The 22133-nt window shown below is 34.4% G+C and overlaps 1 long non-coding RNA gene and 1 pseudogene across 1 annotated transcript in view; one reads left to right on the forward strand and one right to left on the reverse strand.

Moving 5' to 3' along the window:
• Positions 1 to 12376, reverse strand: part of LOC109447505 (KATNB1-like protein 1 pseudogene) — a 38721-nt pseudogene extending 26345 nt beyond the window's left edge.
• LOC141570216 (uncharacterized) overlaps positions 1 to 22133 on the forward strand; it is a 181209-nt gene that overhangs the window by 44750 nt on the left and 114326 nt on the right. Inside the window, exon 2 of the long non-coding RNA XR_016019672.1 lies at positions 14022 to 14152. This is a non-coding gene — a long non-coding RNA (uncharacterized LOC141570216). The remainder of the gene's footprint in view (positions 1 to 14021; positions 14153 to 22133) is intronic.

Raw genomic sequence — 22133 nt, forward strand, 5'->3', positions numbered from 1 at the left:
TAAATTGGTCCTATGGAGCAACACAATCAAAATTGATATCAAATGTTTGTCAGAGAGACAATCTTTTACAATTTTATCAAGATGGGGTTGGTGGAGTAACTAAGTTCACACAATTTGCATCACTGCCTCCAGTTCACACAAAGATATCTTTTAAAAGATATTAATAATTCAATTTAGTTCAACACATGTTTAAACAACACATGTTTAAAGTCTCATATCCTTAAATAATTTATGAAAATAATAATAAACAATATTTTCCATCAGCTTAGCATAGAACATTTATCAAACTCTAAATGATTAGACTTGCCATAAAAAATTATACCCAAGTCTTCTGTGAAATGTGTTTGCTGTGATAAGTTGCAAAAATGGCCAGAAATTCTCCTACCCCTTTATGCATCCTGCCCTTTGCAATGTAGCTTTGCAGTTCTACCCACCAAGAGGTGGAATCCATTTTTCTACCTCTGGAATCTGGGCTTAGTCATGGGATTTGCTTTGGACAAATATCCATTATCAAAGGTGACATAAGCTGAGGCTGGGTAAAGACTGCACATTGGGGCTTTCTCTTGCTGCTCTGGGAACTCTGCCACAACTGAATGAATCCATGATAATAAGCTGGATGATGAGGGACATGTGGCAAAGTCATCCCCTTCACTGCTACTGACATTAAGCCCATCACCAGATATGTGAATTAGGCTATCTAAAAACATCTAGCACTAGACAGCTAGCCCAGAGAAGAACTAGCCAGGCAAACTATAGAACCATGAACAATAATAAATGTTTGTTTTTTAAAGTAATTTTTTGTTTAACACAGCAAAAGCCAACTGATATTAAACAACAACAACAACAACAACAACAGCCTAGTACCTGAAAATGAGGTTTTGACATAACAAAACCTGAAATATATGATACTGGCTTTGGCCTCAAGCTGTGTATGGAGGCTGAAAATAAAATAAGGCAACTATTAGTAAAGGCTGGAAAACTGATGACCCAGGTTATATCATGATGGAATATTTGGCAATCTTTCATCTTCAGGAACTTGGACGATAGAAAATGTACCTAAAGATCTCATGGGTCTAATCTAGGAGATTTTTTTTTCAGACAGAATGCTGAAAGTGTCAATTGACTTATTTTAGATGTGTGTGGTAAGATTTGAAAGACAGAGATGAGCTAAAGAATGAATTGTTTTGTTTGCAAGATTTTAGAAGAAATAAAAATTGTACAAAATTTGCTGGGTTAAAAAGTAAAATTGTTTTTCTTGGCTCAGTCACTCGAGTTTTTAAAAGTTCACAAAGTAGGAAATAGCCTTGGTGTAAAAATAAAATCAAGAGTGTGTCTAGAAGACCCTTTATAAAAACTTCTAAAAGTTCTAAGTTAGATATAAGAGGCCTCAGCAAGACAAATATGCTCCTAAAAATCCTAAGGAATTTTTTTTTTCCTCAGCAGCCTGCCACATCCAAAGTAGAGAGATGGCTGTTTTCAGAAGAACTGGATGTGAATTTTAGAAGTAGAGAATTTTAGGAATCATATAGAGTAGACGTGAATCAGAGTCATAGTGAATCCATAAAGTTTTTAAGACAATTATACTAACAGAACTGCCTGCTTGGACTAAAATGGATCGCAATGGTTCTGAAAGAAGTAAGATTTCTGGGCTTTTAGCATGCTATGGATAGACTTCAGAATGTAAATCATAGCCATTTATTATAAAGATATAAAAATACTAGAGATTTACAGAATGTTGAGCCAAGAGAGTTAGAGAATAGTAGACAAAGCAACTCACTTTCACGGAGCAGAAATGGACTCTAATCAAGAAACATTCCCAGATTCAGTGTAGGGGAGCCGTTTAATGTGTGCTAGCTGGATTCCAGAATTGGTACAGGCCTGTGACCGCTCTGTGCCTCCCATTCCTCTCCTTTTTGATTAGAAGCAGCTATTGTAGTTATCTTGTTCCCATCTTACCCTTTTATGTTAAGTTGATTGGCTGCAGATAACTTGTGTTTTTAGTTTATAGATGTCTAGGTGAAGAGCAGCTGCATTTAATGAGTCATATCCACATCTAGGCTAGAAAGCAGATTGTGAGAACCTGGACTTCAAGCGAGATGCCATAAATGGCATAATTGAATGAGACTTTTTGTATCCGGGAAGGGAGAACTTATTACCCATAGGAAGAATAATTTGTGACCAGGAGACAGTCTGTGGTAGATTGTAAAAATTGCTACAAATGTTTCATTTGTTTCTCATATCTCTTTGTAAGTTGACTTTATAGTTCTTCCCACCAAGAGGTAGAGTCTATTTCTTGAATCCATCTCTTAAATCTGGTCACGTGACTTGCTTTGGCCAGTGAGATATTAACAAATATGATACAAGCAGAGGCCCTAAAGGACTTGTGCATTGGAACCTGCTCTCATTTGCTATAGTTGGACATGTGAACAAGCTCAGGATAGCCTGTTGAATGATGATAGTTAAATCATCTCCATCACCTCAGGTGACATTGAGCCAACTGCCTGAGGCCAGCTTCAGACAAGAAAAAGTGCTCAGTGAATCCATTATTTCACATGAAAGAATAAAATTATTGTTTGAAACCACTAACTTTTGAGATTATTTGTGATGCATTAAAAGCTAACTGATGTATGATATTTCCCATTGTAATAAGATAGAAGATGCATAGTTCCTTTAAGTCAAAATTAACAAGCCAATCTAATTCATCAAAAGATTTACCTTGATTACCAAAAGATTTACCTTGATTAAAAGGACTATTAGAAGGCTGGCCCGGTGGCTCAGGTAGTTGGAGCTCCATGCTCCTAACTCCGAAGGCTGCCAGTTCAATTCCCACATGGACCAGTGGGCTCTCAACCACAAGGTTGCCGGTTCGAATCCCGCAAGGGATGGTGGGCAGCGCCCCGTGCAACTAAGATTGAACACGGCACCTTGAGCTCAGCTGCCACTGAGCTCCTGGATGGCTCAGTTGGTTGGAGCACGTCCGCTCAACCACAAGGTTGCCTGTTCGACTCCCGCAAGGGATGGTGGGCTGTGCCCCCTGCAACTAGCAATGGCAACTTGACCTGGAGCTGAGCTGTGCCCTCCACAACTAACACTGAAAGGACAACAACTTGAAGCTGAACAGCACCCTCTATAACTAAGATTGAAAGGACAACAACTTGACTTGGGAAAAAGTCCTGGAAGTACATACTGTTCCCCAATAAAAAAAAAAAAAAATCTTAAAAAAAATAATGTTTTTTTTTTAAAAAAAGAACTATTACACAAATGAGGATACTTACAATTCTTCCGTATGTATGTACCAAGTATTAAATAAAACTTCCACTATCCCATTTAAACGATCATTTTAAAGTGCTATTTCATGTCTAGAAATCAACCTTCATCATCACAGTTTGACTTTTCTTGAACATGTATAGAGAGATTCTTTTTCTTTAAGGCACTACACATTTAAAACATAAAAATTCAGTTTTTTATTTGTTTACTTTAAATTCAAGAACTCATATAATATAGTTTATTAACCCCCTCCTCAGGAAGGCAAAGGTATACCAATTTGTTTTCTCAGGTAATAGCTAACATTTATACAATGAAAGAATCGTATCAAACTTTTGGTCAAGCTAGGCAACTTTTGTATTGCCTCTTACCTCCAGAATATGTAATTTGCCCTAGCACGAAACATTGGATATTTAGACTGGATTAGAGTATATGGGGTAGGGAGTTAATGGAAAAGAATATTTCTGTCTATATTTTTCCATATAAAAGAGAGAAAATTATAGACTTTTACAGATTTCTTGTATAGTAATTAACACAAGATCATGAAGCATCACCCAAGCCAACAGATCATTCCCATTCCATATATGTACCTTCTTATGTCAACGTACTTCCCAGGCTCCTTCAAATAAATGTTGACATCAAAGCAAGACCCTTTGCTGTCTAAGCCATACCAAATCTGCTTCTATTTCTTTCATTATTAGCAAATCTTTCCATCCTTTTGACAATAGAACTGCCTGTTTTAATTAGATATCCCTAGAGTGCATGATAATGAGATTCTTATGATCCATAAACTTTTAAGAATACTTCCAAAAGGAAATTTCACTAGGTAAAAGGAAGTACAATTACAGACCTTGGATTGTACAAAGCTAAATCCCCTCCAGACAGGGAAGCTTTTCTTAGTAATAAGCAACAACATATAGAAAGTGATAGCTTTAGACAACTTAAGATGGATTGATTATAGGAAGGGAGAGAAAGGTAGGAACTAAAAATAATTTCCATGTTCTTGACTTTAGCAACTTAAAGGAACGTCTTGCTTTTATTTATAGAAAGGAAAAATGAAGCAGAAAAAGATTTAAGGAAAGAGGAAAATGCAGAGTCAGGTTTGGACATGTTACATTTTAAATGTTTGTGATACATCCAAATAGAGACATCAAGTAGGAAAATGGATATATGAGTCTGGATCTCAGAAGAAAGTTCAGGGCTAGATATAAATTTAGAAGATTCAATAAAGCTAATGGAGTAGATGAGATCACTCATGGAAAGAGTTTAGGGAGAGACCACAATGAGGCTTAAAACTGAGCCCTAAGAAATAATTTTACATAAACTCACAGAAAGCCAAGTGTTTGTATTTAAGACACTGACATACTCAAAGGAATTCTATAAGAGAAGAGAAACATGTACTAGGATCAGTGAAGAATCATGTTTATCACAATAGTAAAAAGCCAGGAACAAGTTACCTGTCCAAGCTGGAAAATAAGTGAGTGAGTTATGAACAGCCTTCTGATATATTTTAATTAAGAGTAGAAAAATCCCATTTTAGTATAATTTATTGGCATGAAAAATTGTTGATAACGTTAATACTAAGGAGAAGCAGATTATAAAATCTTCATGTATAATAAAATAAACATGAACTTAAGGAACACTAGAAGTGCACATTAAATAGTAAGAATGATTATTGAAAGTGTGAATATAGATATTTATGTGCTACGTTTTCTCTGCTTTGTAGTGAAAGTTTACTGCATTGAACATAATCATACTTGAAAAAAAGTTAAAGAGTTATATACTTGAAGAGTTAAAATAAAAAATAATAATGATGGAATACACTACACAATTACAACACAGAAGATGTAGGAGGAAATTTCTGTGAAAATAGCATTATGATTGTTGAGTGCTTAATTTTTCCTACGTTCTATGCTGTGCTAAATGCTTTATGTGGATTATCTCATGCAGTTCTTATAAAAATTACATAAGGTGGAACTATTATTAATATTATCTTTTCTTTTGAATTAAAAAATGTTAATTAAGACTTTATTTTTTTTTAGAGCAGTTTTAGGTTCACAGCAAAATTGAGGGGAAGTTACAGAGATTTCCCATATACCTCTTGCCCCCACACCTACATAGCCTGCCCCATTATCAACATCCCGAACCAAAGTGATACATTTGTTACAATGGGTGAGCCTACATTGACGTATCATAACCACCCAGAGTCTATAGTTTGCATCATGGTTCACTCTTGGTATCACACATCCTGTGGGTTTGGATAAATACATAATGATATTGATCCATCATTGTGGTACCATGCACAGTATTTTCACTGCCCCTCCAAAACCTTTGTGCTTCGCCTATTCACCCCTTGCTGGTCCCAACCCCCAGCTACCTCTGGTCTTTTTACTGTCTCCATACTTTTGCCTTTTCCGTAATGTCATATAGTTGGAATCATACAGCATATAGCCTTTTTCTTCTTTCACTTAGAAATATGCATTTATAGTTCCTCTGTGTCATTTCATGGCTCGATAGCTCATTTCTTTTTAGTACTGAATACTGTTCTATTGTCTGGATGTACCAGTTTGTTTATTTATTCATCTACTGAAGGACATCTTGGTTGCTTCCAAGTTTTGGCAATTATGAGCAAAACTGCTATAAACATACATGTACAGGTGGACCTAAGTTTTTTATGTGGACCTAAGTTTTCAACTACCAAGGATTGCAATTGCTACATCATATGGTAAGAGTACATTCAGTTTTGTAAGATACCAACAGTCAAACTCTCTTCCAAATTAGCTGTACCATTTTGCATTCCCACCAGCTATAATTACCTTTTAACAGTTGGAAAACATGGCGCTTAGAGAGGTTGCCTTACTTGACCAATATCACACAGCTGCTAAATAGGAGAGCTGGGGTTTGTGCAAGCAGGTTAATTCCAGTGAGAGCTCTTCTCATATCCAGGGCACAAGTATAGGAGAGCCTTCCACTTCTTAAAGGTTACCTCAGAGGCTGAAGGAGATAAGATCAGCCATTTGTGTTCACTTCTCCAATAAAACATGCTGTATCAACACCAGTCCAGTGAAGCATCCACATAGTAATAATGACTAGTATTCAACGTATCAATATTTATTTATAAACCACTTTTTTTAAACCTTATAACTTCATACACAAAAATATATTTGTGGGTATGGATTAACATGATGATGAAAACAGTTTTTGAGGATATTGAGATCATAGAAGTAACCGCAGAGATAATCTGATCTAACACCTTCATTATGCCAATGAGAACGTTCAGCCCAAAGTGAAAAAGGTGGCTGATAGCACCAGAAATAGGAATGAGGTCTGCAGCATCTCAGTCTGGGGCTCTTTTCTTCAGCTGGACGTCCATGACACCTTTACAGGAATCTACAAGGTCAAAACTCAAAACTCTTTCTATAGTAATACCAACATGTTATTTGCCTTTTCCACTCTCATTCTCTAACAAGTTTATAGTAATTCTCCAGAGGCTACATTGGTCATGACTTCACAACAGATTGAAGGCAAAAGCAGATACACAAATACAGACAGACAATTAAGCCAGCCAATAAAGATATTTATAAAAATGTAATACAATGCCACTTTTTTCATTAATATATTTATTTAGAAAATAACAAACTCTTTTCATAAAAATATATTGTTTAAGATGCAATCTATTTACTTTTATTTTCATAAACTCTTCAAAATTTTCTCAGTTTTATTTTCTAATATAGTAGATATCACTAGATATGATTCATATAAAGGGACTTCGGGGTCCTCAGTAATTTTTAATAATTTAAAGGACTATTAAAGTCAAAAGTTCATATTAAAATTATTTGCTTAAACTGGTTTTAAGTTCTGTGCCTATTAGGAAAACAGTATTAATTTAATAATATATTTCAGGGTTTCAAATCTCTATATATAATTTTAAGATTTTTTTTCCTCAATTTTTTTATATTGGTGAACAAGAAAAGACCCTCACATTGTAGTGAAATTTATCTTACCTAGAAATCCTATATTTCAGTATTTAATTATGCTTTCCAATGATTAAACTAAATCTTACGTAAATGTATTCTTTTCTTATTTTCCTACAGAATATTTCAGCACAGAAAGCAATTTTATAATCTAAGTTAGATTACTTCTCATCTTTATTACTAATTTAAATCATATTTCTCGAAGTTAAAGAAGCATATTGTTTCAGGAAAATTAGATGCTTTCCCATTAGTATTATGCATGCTTAAAATATACGCTAATATTGCAGTGAGAATCATTATTGGGTTTCTCTATATAGTGCTGAAAGGAAAAACAATTAAAACTGCTTTAGAGTATCAATAATTCATGAGGGAAAAGTCTATCCCTACTAGACTACTAGTCTTAAAAAATCCTAGTGAGACAAGAGGGAGCCTCCAGAATCTTTCCCAGGAGGAAAGCCCTTCCCTCCACTTTATGAGGGAGTTCATTTCAACCTGCCCTTGGGCTTCTAAAATAGCTATGTATCTTCCTATTCTCAATGTGTTTTCTCCAGCAACTTAAAAGTAGAAATGAGGTGTTCGCAAGAAGCCACTTGTAAAACTAAATGAATAAATAAATAAATGCCCAGGGAATACCTTTTGTTAGCTTTCTGATTAACCAGCAGAGCACATAGCATGATACCTTTTATATCGAAAGAGCCAGTAGACAGAAGTTGAGACATTCCATCCCCACCTATGTTGTAGATATTCCTTCTCTCCAGCTCTGCTTCTTAAATCTTCCACTTGCTTGAAACTTGGGGTCTCCTAAATGATTTCCAGGCCTGCTGCCATATCCGATTTTTAATAGGAATCTCTAAAGTGAACTATAATTTGAAACTACGTAATCAAGGACACTGTGGGATTCTCCGCTTCAGGCAATATGTTCTGTCGGGTAAAAGAAAGCTCTGGCAAACAGCAGCCCCAGATCCTTTCACCAGCTGTGCCCCCGACTTGTTCTATAATTTCCATCAAGTCATTCTAGCAGCCATTGTCTGTCTGTTTCACTAGTGGAATCTACAGAAGTCCTAGCCTGCCTGACTCCCTGACAATGATCATGGGAGGATTAAGGAGATAAAGGCTGTAGAAATATTTTGTCCCCTTGGGGAAACACACTCTGAAAATAAAGGTATTAGAGAAAATCTCTGAATATGGCTTTCAAGAACTCAGATTCCCAAGTCTCATGCTGTATGCATGTTTTCTGGCAATTAGACCATTATTGCTTTTTCTCCCATAATAAAAACAATACAAAAAAAAAATCTCCTTTTAAAATACAGCAAAGAAAGCACACTTTTGTTTTTTTCGTGTATGATGTGTTTTCTGAGTCTAAGCATATAGCATTATAGCACGAGTTGGCAGCTTTACCCTCAAATACACTCACATCTGTTAACTGAACCTCAGTTTTACACACCCAATCGCATTGTTTAATTGCCCGTCTCTGCCAGTGGCATAAATATATTATATATTTATATTAGTAAGCCCCTGTGTGTGTTTGTATATACATATAAACATGTATCGACGCTGCTTTCATTGAGCTCTTCTGCTCCAAATTTAAAAAACATGATCCTGTCTATGCATTTTAACAGAAATAAACCCCCTCAAGGTTTCTGTTTAAAATCATGCCCACAGGCGTAGAGTGAGGGTCAGGCCTGATATGATTTCACCTTCACACACTTCAAAAGGATGTGTGCATGTTTGTGTTTGGGGAATGGATAATGTAGGGAAAAGAGGGTTAGGAAGAAAATCCTTTGTGAATGTGAAATAATCCCTGTGTATCTTTCAGCATCTAAATATGAGAATTCAAAGCTTTCATAGGGTTCTTCAATTTTAAAATGCTGGGCTTTGACTCTATTTTATCATGGCCTAATTTGATATTATCCAATCACTAAACCCTAGGAGCACTTTCTCTCTTGCATGGATAAATTTCTCTTAACTTCATTTTAAGGCTAACGAAAGCTTTTGAAGAAGTTGCAAAGTATTGAAAAATGGGATTTAGCATGAAAATGCCTTCCAAATAAACCACAAAAATGCCTTCTGTGATGAGGGAAACTTGCTGGCTGTGCGATACTGACGTGTGGAATTCCAACAGCTCCTTCTGAATTGGGGAGATAATTGCTTCAATAGAGTTCATAAACTTGCACGCTCAATTCATCCAGTAAAAAATCCTAAATGAACGTCACTGGAAAATAAAATCTCTATACATGGATGTCTGCTGCTGTGCAGCATGGAGAACCACTAGTCTGAAGACTGTCAGTTTTGAAATCTAAAGTAATGCATTACCCTGCAGGGCCCCAACCATGCCAGCTAAAACAGATGTAGCTTATTTACTTCTGGAGTGTGCTCTGCTGGGGAAAAATACCTCTTTTCTTCCCCCTTTCTCATTTAAAGATTGAAGATAAAGAAAAATAAAACTTGCTTTTGGATTGAGATTTATGCTACATTTCAATATTGAATAAATTTGCATGACTTTATAGGCACCTGAAAACACGGTATTAACACAGGAAGGCTGTCACAATTCATACCATACTAATTAGCACTTTCTACTATTGCAAAGTGGCATTATTTTAATATAAGAGGATATAATAAAAAATGTAATAGTTAGGAAAGAATTAACTATATAGGGCAAACAGTCAACTTACCATTAGTGTCCTAGCCTGAAAACAAACCCTAAACATCAAAGTTACTGTGAAATTCACATTTGTTCGTCAATTATGAAATGAAATCCATTGCTAATATTCCAAAGCTTTTAGAATTTTAAATACAGTTCAAAACTGAATAATGGTGATGTCCTTCCTATATGTAAATTCATGGCCACCCCACCAAAAAAAAAAAAAAGAAGGACAAGAAAAACCTACACAAATCTAGAAATAATACATCAATTAGAAAAGTCTATCCCCAAACCAAATTAGGGCTAAATCATATGTATTTAAATAGAATTTAAATTCTTTAAAAGAGTCATGTTAATTTCATTGTTAAGGAATATTAGTTTTTAAAGATGACGTAAGTTTGAAACTAATTTCCTCTTCTTGTTAGAAAAATTCATTTTATGCGTAGAAGCTTCTGAACTTTTGTGATCTACTCTTTCTTGCCAGGATAATGGAAATAAAAATCAGTGACGGGAGGGAGGCATTCTGGTGGAAACAATGCAAGAGTGTCCAAAAATAATGTGATGTATGTCAAAGGAAATGAAAACCAGGGAAATTCTATTCTAGAAGCTTAAAAGGAAAATGATTCATATTCTCCCAGGACTTATACTAGGCCATGGTGGTTAGACAGGCAACCTTGGAAATTAGTAGCCTCTGTAACACCACATAATCTCTTACTAGATAATGCGTTACAGTAAAATGGTAATCTTAGAATCAAAAGGCTTTCTTTTTTTTAAAGTTTCAGAGATGGATATCTATTTCTTCACTTCTTTTCTTATTTTAAAGTGCTAACTGGGTTTCCCATTTGCTTCTGAAAGGTACTTTCTTAGCATGATGGATACTTCTAATGAAGTTGACTCTTGCTGTAGAAAAGGAAGACAGTATCTCAGAATTTATATATAAGAATTGCATTCTTATATATAGAAGAAAAGTGGGAAGTACCTGTGGCTCTCCTCACCCTATTTTGGTTTTAATGTATATGTTTTATAATACAAGAGTACTCCTAAGATCATCCTCCCAAATGGCCTTGTGATTTACAAGAGGAATAGGGCCTGTAATCCTCAAAAAGAAAGGGGAAGGTGAACTTTGTATCATAAATTAGCAAAGATGAAGCAGAAATTGTAGAAGATTCATAGCGTTTGCCCAGTCAAACATGACGGGAGGGAACTTAGAGTTGTGTGCAGTGATATCCTGTTATGGAGAGGCTGATTTATAAACAGCTATTTCTTAAGTTCAAGTGCTTTGTACATGCAGCACAGCAAAACATAACGTACTGTTGGTGCCTCTTCTGGATCTCTAGGAATTTATTTTACTGGCTGCTGCAGTGCTGCTGCTTAGGTCTTGGGTGATTAGTGAATACCACCTTGCCCCCAACCTTGGGCATCCAGGTGACTTGCAGGGATACAAAAGCCCTCCTCTCTTACCTAAAAGGTGGGACAAACCTGCGTGCAGGTAATGTTCTTGAGCCCTCACGAGATCAGACTAAGGCGAGACATCCCCTCAACCACATCAGTGTTAATTTATCCCCCTTTCCTTACCCTGCTTTTCTTACTCCCTTGAGTGTTTCTCCTGGAAACATTCTGACACGAAGTCACTCTCACAAGAATTCCCATTATAGGAACTGTTTCCAGGGCACCCTCTCTAAGACACATAACACAGCAAGATTGGCAAAGTTCTCCATGTACCAAGTAACAGGAAGAGCTTTCCAACTTCACAGTCCTGCACAGCCCAACCACATGGTGTCAGAGCTGGCAGTGACAAGAATAATCTGTTTACTGATCAGGAAACTTAGGAAACTAAGGCACCAAAATGACTTGTCCTAGGTAACATAGCAATTTAGGGAAAGAGTCCGGAAGAGCACCCCAAAGCCTTAACTCCCAATCTGCCCCTCATTTCGCTTCAATATCAAAAGAGTACTTTTCAAAAGTTAGCTCTTTTCTTGATTTCCAGTTCACAAAAATATGTGCAGAGTCACTATTTTCTCATCTAGCTGTGGAACGTTTTCTTCTCTAATGAAAGACTCTAGCGTGTCAGCTCAGAAATCAAAATAAATTCTAACTTATAATGGAAGCTATCTGACCTGGACCACTTTTGTAATAAAACTACTAAAAACAAAATAAAATCTAACATTTATTGAGGCCTTACTATGAATTTGGCCCCCTGCTACTTGTGTTGTGTGTTTCACACCATGTGATGCTTAGGATAGGCTAGTGTGGCAGGTGCTCTAATATAATGCCCACTTTGGTGACGAGGAAGTTGAGGTTCACAGATGAAAATGGATGTGCAGCTATTTTGTATTAAAGCCGGAGTCAAGGTCGGATGTGACTTACTCATCCTTGACTTCATAACCTCCAGATTGCACTGACTCTGTAGGCTCCCAGAAGCATATTCTGAAACAGAGGAGTCTTCATGACTCACTAGATCATTCACTCTCTTCTGCCTACTGTCATTAATGGTCATTCTGTGATAAGGATACCCAAAGAAAGCATGGCAAGCAAACACGAGGAAAAAAGGGTCTTTACTTGGATAAAAAGATTCAAGACAACAAATTGCACCTCTCTTCACATAAAACTAATGCATATTATTTCTACACTGATCCAGAAGCAATTTATTGTACTTACCATTGCATTTATCAGGGAAATAATCCGTTGATGAATATTTTAGAACTATAATAGTTACATTATACTGTAATGGGCTAAAATGTCAGCCCTTGTCTTGTGATGTCCATGGATTTTAGCCAGTTTTAGTTTGGAGCTATGTATGACTTTATAGTCCTTCCTGAGTGACAATGGAAACATAATTTCCTACTACATAATATGATATTATCTGAGTGATGAGTAAGGGGGGGTGTGGGGTGTAAGGCAGTCCTTGACTGTGGTTCTATCCGTAGGGACTCAACTCAGAGTGGACACTACTCTTGACAGTGAACTAGTTTGATCAGTGGATTGGATTTGCTCTAATTGGAATATTAATTCATGTTTCATGAGCCTTTTATAATAGGGGTTCATTTCATGAACAGAATGACAATATACAAATTGATTCTTTTCAATTTAAGTTGATAATTCAATTAATAAATTGGTATTTATAAATTATGTAAAAATAAACCATACGTTTTTTAACCTATTGTGATGGAAAATTCCATGTTAAAGGTTTATACTCCAGTGATCTTCAGTTTTTGTCCCAGTTTTGACTCAGAAGTTAAGATTCACTGCAACCTATTAATATTCACATCTCTTTTTCACCGAATTTTAATAGTTTATGTCTTAGAAACACTGAAACATTCTAGCACTCTTTTTTTTTTTCTCTAGAGGAAAATGACTCCAAACACCTTTATGCTTATTTTTAAAAACTAGCGATAGAAACTATCCTGCTATGAGTTGGAACAGTTGACTGACATTTTGGCCTATTTTTTTACAGAGTGGCCTGCATGTGGCCTGCACTTGATCTCCATGCTAACGCCAACCCCCCAGTCCAATTACACTCACTTGCATGCAGCTGGCCTTATGCTGGGAAAGAGGAAGTCTTGGAAGCCAAGCTATAAGCTAATTCTACAATGACAATCTAATTCAGTAGATTATTTTATTTGTAGTCACCATTACTAATTTCAAATTAAATGAACATCAAGAGTAAAAAATTATTCCTGAACTACTGTACTCTTATTCGACTCGGATTTAGTTTTTTGTTTTTTTTCTCATGAAATATGTTGCTTATGTTTGTGTCAGGGTTGCCCTCATTATGTGCAGTTCCTTTTCAACTACATTTGGCTCAGGATTGCTCTAGAATAACACAGGTCTAATGTTATCGGCTTTTAGATGGTTCCTTCAGGAGGGATTCAAAGGATACATTTATTGGGTTTATACAAAGGAGACCCTCTCTTTCTTTCAAGGCTAAATATGTTTTTTCTAAATGCACACTCAAAATCCATGCCTCCTTCTACACAAATAAACTACACATCTGCCTTTCTCAATTTAATATTATATTAGAAGAGGGGGCATTGTTTAGACAACATATTCATGCTACTACTGACTGTTGCTATAAAAATGAACTTTAATCTCTGTACAGTTTCCGTTGCCTTTCCTTTGAAATCTGGTGTTTATTGCAACAGAAATTCAGATTTTGCAACACGAGAGTCTGACAGACAAGCCAACACAGGCGGCAATTTGGAGACAAGAGACCTGGAATTTCCAACAGCCAAAAATCTGGCCAAATACCAAAAGGAGAGGAAAGACACCTCAGGTAAGTTGTATTGATTCTTCAGATCTCTTTTGATTCTTTGCTAGAGGACTGCTTTTGACAACGCAGGGACACTTTTTTTATGGTTGGTCTGTGTTTCTGTTAACCATACTCTTCTGGAAAAGATCTTGACCATCTGGATGTGGTTTTTGTTTTTGTGAGATGGAACTTTTGTGTCCTTGACATGCCACTAGTATAAATAAATGCTCAATGAGAAGAACATGGATCAAGATGCGATATATTTCCAGGTCAGATTAGGACAACTACTACAAATTATTTGGTGTATAACAAGCATGCAAGCTAAATGTGCATAAGTGCATGAAAAAGTACACTTATTACAATTATATTTATGGGACATTCTAGAAACACTTGACTGCTGGTACAATAAACATTACCTTCTGCATGCAAAATGGTCCTCTGTAGTTTTAAAGGTACTAGACATGAGTATGCACTGTATAAACTGGTGAGCATTTTATCATTTTATTTCAAGAGGTCTTGATATGCTTGTTTCATTATAAAAACAATTGTGCATTTAAGATATATATTTAAAAGTGGCAGCAAACTGTAACCAAAAGACGAGCTACAAAGGGTAAGTCAAACCAAAGAATAATGTTTGAGGAGCATATAATTCTTCTATTCTTCCCCCTTGACTCCATTGGCAATCCCTTTGTCATAACTCATTCCCATATGTTGCTAAGTACGTTATCTAGACAGTGAGTTTTTGTTGTTTTTGTTCTTGTGATTTCTGAATTTGAAAATTGAACAGCCAGTGAAATAGATTTCTAAATTAAATCAAATTACCCGTATTGATGTTGATACTAAACAGTACAATTTTGCGTATTTTATACTTGAAATAAAGACAGAGATCTTATTTCAAGATTGGGTGTTATTTTTAGTTGGTGCTTATTTCTATACGTTCATTCTACAGAGATAAAGCCCAACACGGTATGATGAAGTTCTCTGTCTTTTAGGTCTGTGCATAAAATGACAGTTTTCTGAAGCTATAACTTTGGAGATAATGGCCACCAGTCTTCTCTGTCAATGAAGTTTGCATTTCCCTACCTGGGGGCAGGAGGTGGAGGTGTCAGATATTATTATGGCCCTTAACTCTGTTTTTGAATTATGTCTTCCCTTTCTTCACTATTGAGTCTTAGGAGGCGTGGAGATGGCATTAAGGCTAGCTGTGTCTTTGTCATATTCTGTGAATTAAAGCCTCTTTTTAAAGGATCACCACCTAAAGCCATAAGAACCTTTTCTAAATTTCACCCTTGTAATTGGAAATTACTATTTAATTGGTCAAGTTCATATAGAATATTATTTAAGTGATTTTTTTATTACAATGTAGAAATATTCTGGGTCAAATAACAGTATATAAAATCTGACAAGTATGTACTGAAAAAGTCCTATAAAGGAGTTATTATAGTTTGAGGATTCTGCATATTTTGAGAGTTTGTTTATAATTCTGCAATTTTAAATCACAGACACAATAGCTAGTTGTGTCCTGAAATACTAGATTTTTGTAAACATAGCAACAGACCTTTGAAATCAGTTTTAAAACAGGGTGCACTGTCCCTGAAGTGAATTCTGGTCTAGTCAATGTGTTTGATCACCTGGCTTGGATAAACAGTCAGGGTATATGTCATGCTAGAAAGGCTTTGGAAATGAGAACAGACGCTATAATTAGGTTTTACTTGAATGTCATACACTGTGCAATTAGAAAACAATGAGTTAGATAAATGGGATTATAGTCCTAGTTTTATTCTAAATATCAATATTAGGCATTTATCATCAGGCCCTTTAAAAGCCGCTACTTTAAAATGGACATGGTGATGGATGACTTAAATACAGACAATTGCAGACCCTAGAAGCAAGATAAACCACAAGGAATTACTTCCTTTCAGTTTAAGAAAGCTTGGACCTCTTAACAAATCAGTAGATGATATATTATAATGATTTTTCTATTTATATACTACTTCTTCCACTTGCACTGGTTGCATCATCCATAAACTAAACAAATAAATAGATTTATCTAAAGACAGATTGCTCAATAGCATCTTGATAATGGAAAGTGAGCCAACCCTACAGTTATTTGGAATGCCAATTAGGAATTGCTTAAGAATAAGTGTAGCCTTGACCAACTATGTTGTGCATAAACAGTTATCATTTATGGCAATACAGTAAAATTAGGCCTGGTCTACATTTCGGCCATTATTACTCATAACCTGCCACTGTGACTATTTCTGCTCTTCTTTAGTCAGCTCTGCTACAAATCAACAGTGATTATTATATAATAGAGTTCTCTGACTGATATTCTCATACTTTCACATGAGAGATGAGGAAATTCTTCATGGTGAAAGCAAACAAACAAAACAACGAATAAACAAAATAAAACTCTGAGTATAGGGGTCCTAAACCTTTAAGGACGGTAAAACAGATCATTACACTGCACGTGGATATATTGCATTATATGAGGTATATCAATATTGATGTGTGCGGAGAAGCTGCACCCTACTCACCAGGTACTTTTTATTCAGGAAATGATGTGTCAAAATTGTTTTGCTGCATGTGCTTTGGGCTGCATAAGGACAGGACTGATTGTGATAGCAGATGGTTGCGCTGAGTATAGTTATATGAAAGTAGGGTGGGGGCTAGCAAGTAAGGTGGGGGCTAAGTCAAGAAAGGTGAAGGATAACTTCAGTGAGGGGAGCCAAGGAAAGAAAGAATTTTCCTGTTTCATAGGTCTGACCAAGCAGGAAATCAATTCTATGAGGTTTGAGTCTCGAATCAGTAGACAATATATTATAATGATTTTATGTTAATATACCGTTTCTATAATATTAATCAGGAACTTTGTCTATGGAACTTATAAACAAAAGGGATGGAAGTCAAGGCGAAGTGTCTGAGTATAAAAAACGACTACTTTAGAGGCTGTAAGTAACAGGTGCATAATATCAACTGTGCAAAAAAACCCCACAACTTTGCAATACTGGTATCCTTTCTATTTCTTGTTCAGTATCAGGCTTGTGAATAAGGGATAGACCGTGCATTGTCTCCTGTTGTTTTTTTTCTAGTTTATCAATGTAATCATTCATTGTTAGAACTTTTCTTCAGAGCACTGCTGTAACACTGTTCGGTAGACTTTGATATATGATGTTTTCATTATTGTAATGGTAATAGAGTCATAAACAGTAGATACTCAGCAAATGTGCCAACAAGATGTTTTAAAAAAATTAATACCCATTTTAGATAGAAAAATTTAATAAAACCTAATATATGAATACTATAAAATGGTAATATTTATCTACCTCAATCTGGAATCTGGAATTATTCCCATATAAATCAGGGAAAAGAAAAAATATCTATATTATGTCTATTACTTAATCTTCACTAGCAATACGTGAAGTACTCTTTTTTCTAGTACATACTAATTAAAACTTTTGCTCTTTGCCAAACTATTTGGTTAAGGTAGTTTGAATTTTTAATTATCAAGTGAAAAGTGGTATTGAGCATGTTTTTGTGTTTACAATCATTTTGTCTTATTTTCTGTATCTTTATCCCCAAAACTTTTGCCGATTTTTCTACCTGGTTGTTGGGCTTCTTGGTTTGTAGGGGTACTTTAATGAGTTCAAAACATTTTTTTTTTTTTAACAATTTTTAATTTGTTTTGTGACTTTATAGTTAATTTTGCTATCTTGATTTTTTTCAGAAACTGAAATTTATCAATCATTTTTATGACTTCTGTGTTTTTTGCTTACTTGATAATTTCTATATTTTTTTGCCTTGAAAGACCATCCACACCTCGGAAATACTACTCAGTGCAAATAGAAAACGTGAGCATATAAATGCAATATTTTGAATGGAATGTAAATTTTTTTTTACTTGTTAACTAATATTTTATACATGGAGAATCCAGAAGAAATAACTGAAAAATCACAGAGTGAAACAATTCATACAAGTGTCTGGATATAAAATTAATACACAGAAATCAATAACCATCACACACACACACACACACGCACACACACACAGAGGGTGCCAAAAAAACATATACACATTTTAAGAAGGGAAAAAAACTATATTAAACTTGTAATACTCAATGTATACCAATAACAATGATTAATACGAGTCATGTTTGACTTCTGCAATTACAAGAGGTGCTCAAAGTGGTTACCATTAGTGTAATTTTAATACAGTTTTTTCCATTCTTAAAATGTATATATATATATCATAGATATAGATATGATAAACTAGTTAGAAACTATAACAGAAGAACATCCATACTAAAATTGTCTAAATAAAATATCTGGGCATAACAAATGATATGCAAGATGTACATAAATAAAACTTGAAAATTATTCTCTGAGATGCAAAATGTGTCTTGAAAAAATGAAATGATTGTACGTGTCTTTGTAGAAACATCTTCAACATTATAGAAAAAACTGTGTTCCTAAATTAATCTATACATCTAAAGCAATCCCAATAAAAATATAAATTTAAAATTTTGATTATAAAGTTTATATGGCAAAAACAAAAAAGAAACAATAAAGTGGAAAATAGAAAGAAGGCTAGTGAGGTATGAACGTTCCTATCAAATACTTTTAATTTGATATAAAGCTATGATAATTGAAATTGGAGTAATGGTGTTGAGATAAATATGTACCAATGGAAAGGAACATAAAATTTAATAATAGGCCTAAATGTACTTGGGAATTTAATATATGACAGGTTGTCATTTCTAGTCAGTGGAGAAAAAATTGGATTATCAAAAATTGGTGTGAGGGTAACAAGGTTGTCCTTCAAAGAAATGAAGTTGAAGTTGGTGCTAAGCTTTATTTCTTACACTAAATAAGCTCCAAAATATTTAGATTTATTAAAGGAAAACATAAAATGCTAGGGAAAAAAAAATTCTTAAAATGTTGCAGTGTGGATGGTTTCCAAAGTAAGTAAGTAAATAAATAACTTTCAATTCCTATAAAAAGTTCTGCTAAGCAACAACTACTCAAAGGAAAGTCAAACATAAATTAAAAATTGATAAAGGATACTTTAAACTAATAAATCTCTATTACAAATGAAAATATTCAATTAGCAACTACCCAAAGGAAAGTCAGAAGGCAAATTAGAAACTGAGAAAAAATATTTTGAACTCACTGATATGCTCTAGCAAATCAAGAAAAATGTCAACAACCAAGAAAAAAGGCAGGAAAAAGATGTGAGCAGAAAATAAATTTCAAATGATTTGTAAATATGAGAAAATTCTCAATAACACCTGTCATGTGAGAATTACAAATTAGAACTATTGTATTATACTACTTTCATCTAAGTTTGGCAAAGACCCAAAGTCTTACTTATTCACGATGTTGGCAAAGATGTGGAAAAACAAGCACTATTATATATTATTTGTATTTATTTAAATTGGTATAATTCCTTAGGAGGGTAACTTGTCAATATCTACCACAGTTAACAATGTGCATACCTGTTGACCCAACAATTCTACTTCTAGGACTTAATGCTATGTCTAAGTGTGTTTATAGGCAAAATTATACATGTACCCAGCTATTTAAGGAATAACTTCTTTTGCAAAGGTCAAAAGACATAAAATAATGTAAAGTTTATTCATAGAGGATGGAATAAATATATTACACATATTTTAAAATCCATGTAAAAGAATAAAGGAAGTTTTGTCATACTGATATATGAACTCCAGTATTTGCTATTAAATACTAATCACTTCAGTATAGAGATAGTATTCTACCATTTGTGTTAAAAAAGCAAGGTGGTAATATCTTTTGAATTTTGAGATATGTGAATGTATTAACTAGTCAAACATATAATAAAATACATTTTAAGAAAAATTTGAATATTAGACATCACTAATTTTTCAAAAAAATACTTCAGCCTTTCTTTTTCTGAGACCCAGCCAATTTCCCGTTCTGTTCTCCCTACCTCTTCTAAACGCACAGTTTTTACTGGCAAAGGGGGAGTGAGGTTAAAGATATGGCATAACACAACATTTCTTTTACTTTCTTATGATAAAGAGTTCAACTCTAAATCAACATTATAGACTAGCCTATTGGATCTAATTTTGTACACCAACAAAACATTTATTAAGGTAATGTGTTGAACTATGTATAAGCATTACTTGTTTTATCTCCCTTAGTAATATTTTATAAAGAAAATTTGTAAAAATTATAGTTGTTTTCAATTTGGGGAAAATAATTTTTTTAAAGAATTTTCTATCCCATTTAATACAGGACTATTTAAAAATAATGTCTCTGTTATATCACTTTTATTTCTGGATTCTGTAACATTTAATCAAAGAATACCTTTTGGCTAATTTTAGAAAATATTTTCTCTAACTGTATCCAATCTGTTCATTTTTTTCTTCGTTAAATGGCAACTCTTATCATTAGGTAAGCCTAATATCAGTTGCATTTAGATAATCACTGTTGACACCAAGGCAGATATGTTGATTTTTTTACCTTCCCCTTTGCCTCTTCTGCTTACTATCCGAAGCCTAGCAGAAATAAAAGAGAAGGGAGTGTGAGGATTTACACCATTGCTGCTGTTTGGGTTTTTAAATACTGAAATTTTTAGTTATAGTCACACAAGGATGGAAGAAAATATGGACTCAAATTAGAAAACAGAATGGGAATAGATAGTATACATATTAGGCATATTTTAAGCAGAGAACAATGGGATTGCCGAGCAACCTTCCAAATGATAAATTATCAGTTTGAAATGTTATGAATTCCCAGAGTATCTTTATACATAAATGTAAAAAGAAACCCACACTTCAAAGCTAAATACAAATCATTTTATTATACACTTTAATTATCAATAGATAAACTACAGCAAACTATATATTATAAAATAATAGGCATATGAGCTGGAGTATCAGAAAACTTTTGTTAAGCTCTAATGTGATCTGTAAGTGCTAGTTATGTTTTTATCCTAATAATTAAAATATTGTTACAACTGTCAGTGGTTCAGCAACACTTATTGAACTTTCCTTTGTATTGGAGCCCTGTTATAGAAAGTGTGGATGAGAGGGTAGAAATAGTCCTCTGACACATGTAAAAACACATGTTTTTTTGTTGGGTAACACATGTAAAAACATGCGTGTGCATGCACATACACACGAAGAAGTTTACTGACAATCATTTGTAAAAAGAATAAATTGCAGAGTGAGATGCAAAGTAAAAGGGTGGTAAATGCCAAAAGACAGAACAACATTCTTGTCTGAGGCATAAAGTTTTGAGCCACGTTTTGAGGAAGGGTAACAGAAAGAAAAAGATAAATGAAAGCAGATAATCTAGAAAAGATGGCAAAATCATCAATGGGAAGAAAATGTAAAAACGTTGTGGTGAACTTTGAACTTGACGGAAGTGAGACTATCAAAATGGAATTAGTTGAATGGGGCATCAGCCTAGGCATGTTTTTAAAAATGCACTGGTATACCCCATGGCTGCTAAATTTATCTGCTTTTTAAAAAACATTTTCAGTTATATTTGTAGATGGTGTAGTACAATTTCACAAGGACTACTTACATTTCCTTTTTTCTTGATCTAAACTAATTTTTTTTTTTTTTTTTTTTTTTTACGGCCCAGTTTAATTTTTACTAATCTTCAGAGTTTTCATTATAAACCATCTAGGAGTATATCACCACATACATTTCTGTCCTCTCTTCTTTTTGAAAAAGTAACATAATGAGAATACTTCCGTATTTAAAAACTTAACTTTTTATGGTGTTTCAATATCAGAAGTTGTTGTTTGAAAAACGAGTCATTTTTACAAACATATGATGAGGTTAAAAATATTTTTATGAAGGATCATTTGACTGACAGGCCCCTTCCTTATTTTCCAAATAGCTCCTTTCTGTAAGGTCTTCTTCAAAATTTCATTAAACAGATAATGTTAGAGGAACAGAGAAACAATTATAGAGGATGAATCAAAGACACATAATAAGGATGTTCATATACATTAA

The sequence above is a fragment of the Rhinolophus sinicus genome, chromosome 17 (assembly GCF_057876585.1).
Source record: "Rhinolophus sinicus isolate RSI-liver-muscle chromosome 17, RSI-T2T, whole genome shotgun sequence".
NCBI lineage: Eukaryota > Metazoa > Chordata > Mammalia > Chiroptera > Rhinolophidae > Rhinolophus > Rhinolophus sinicus.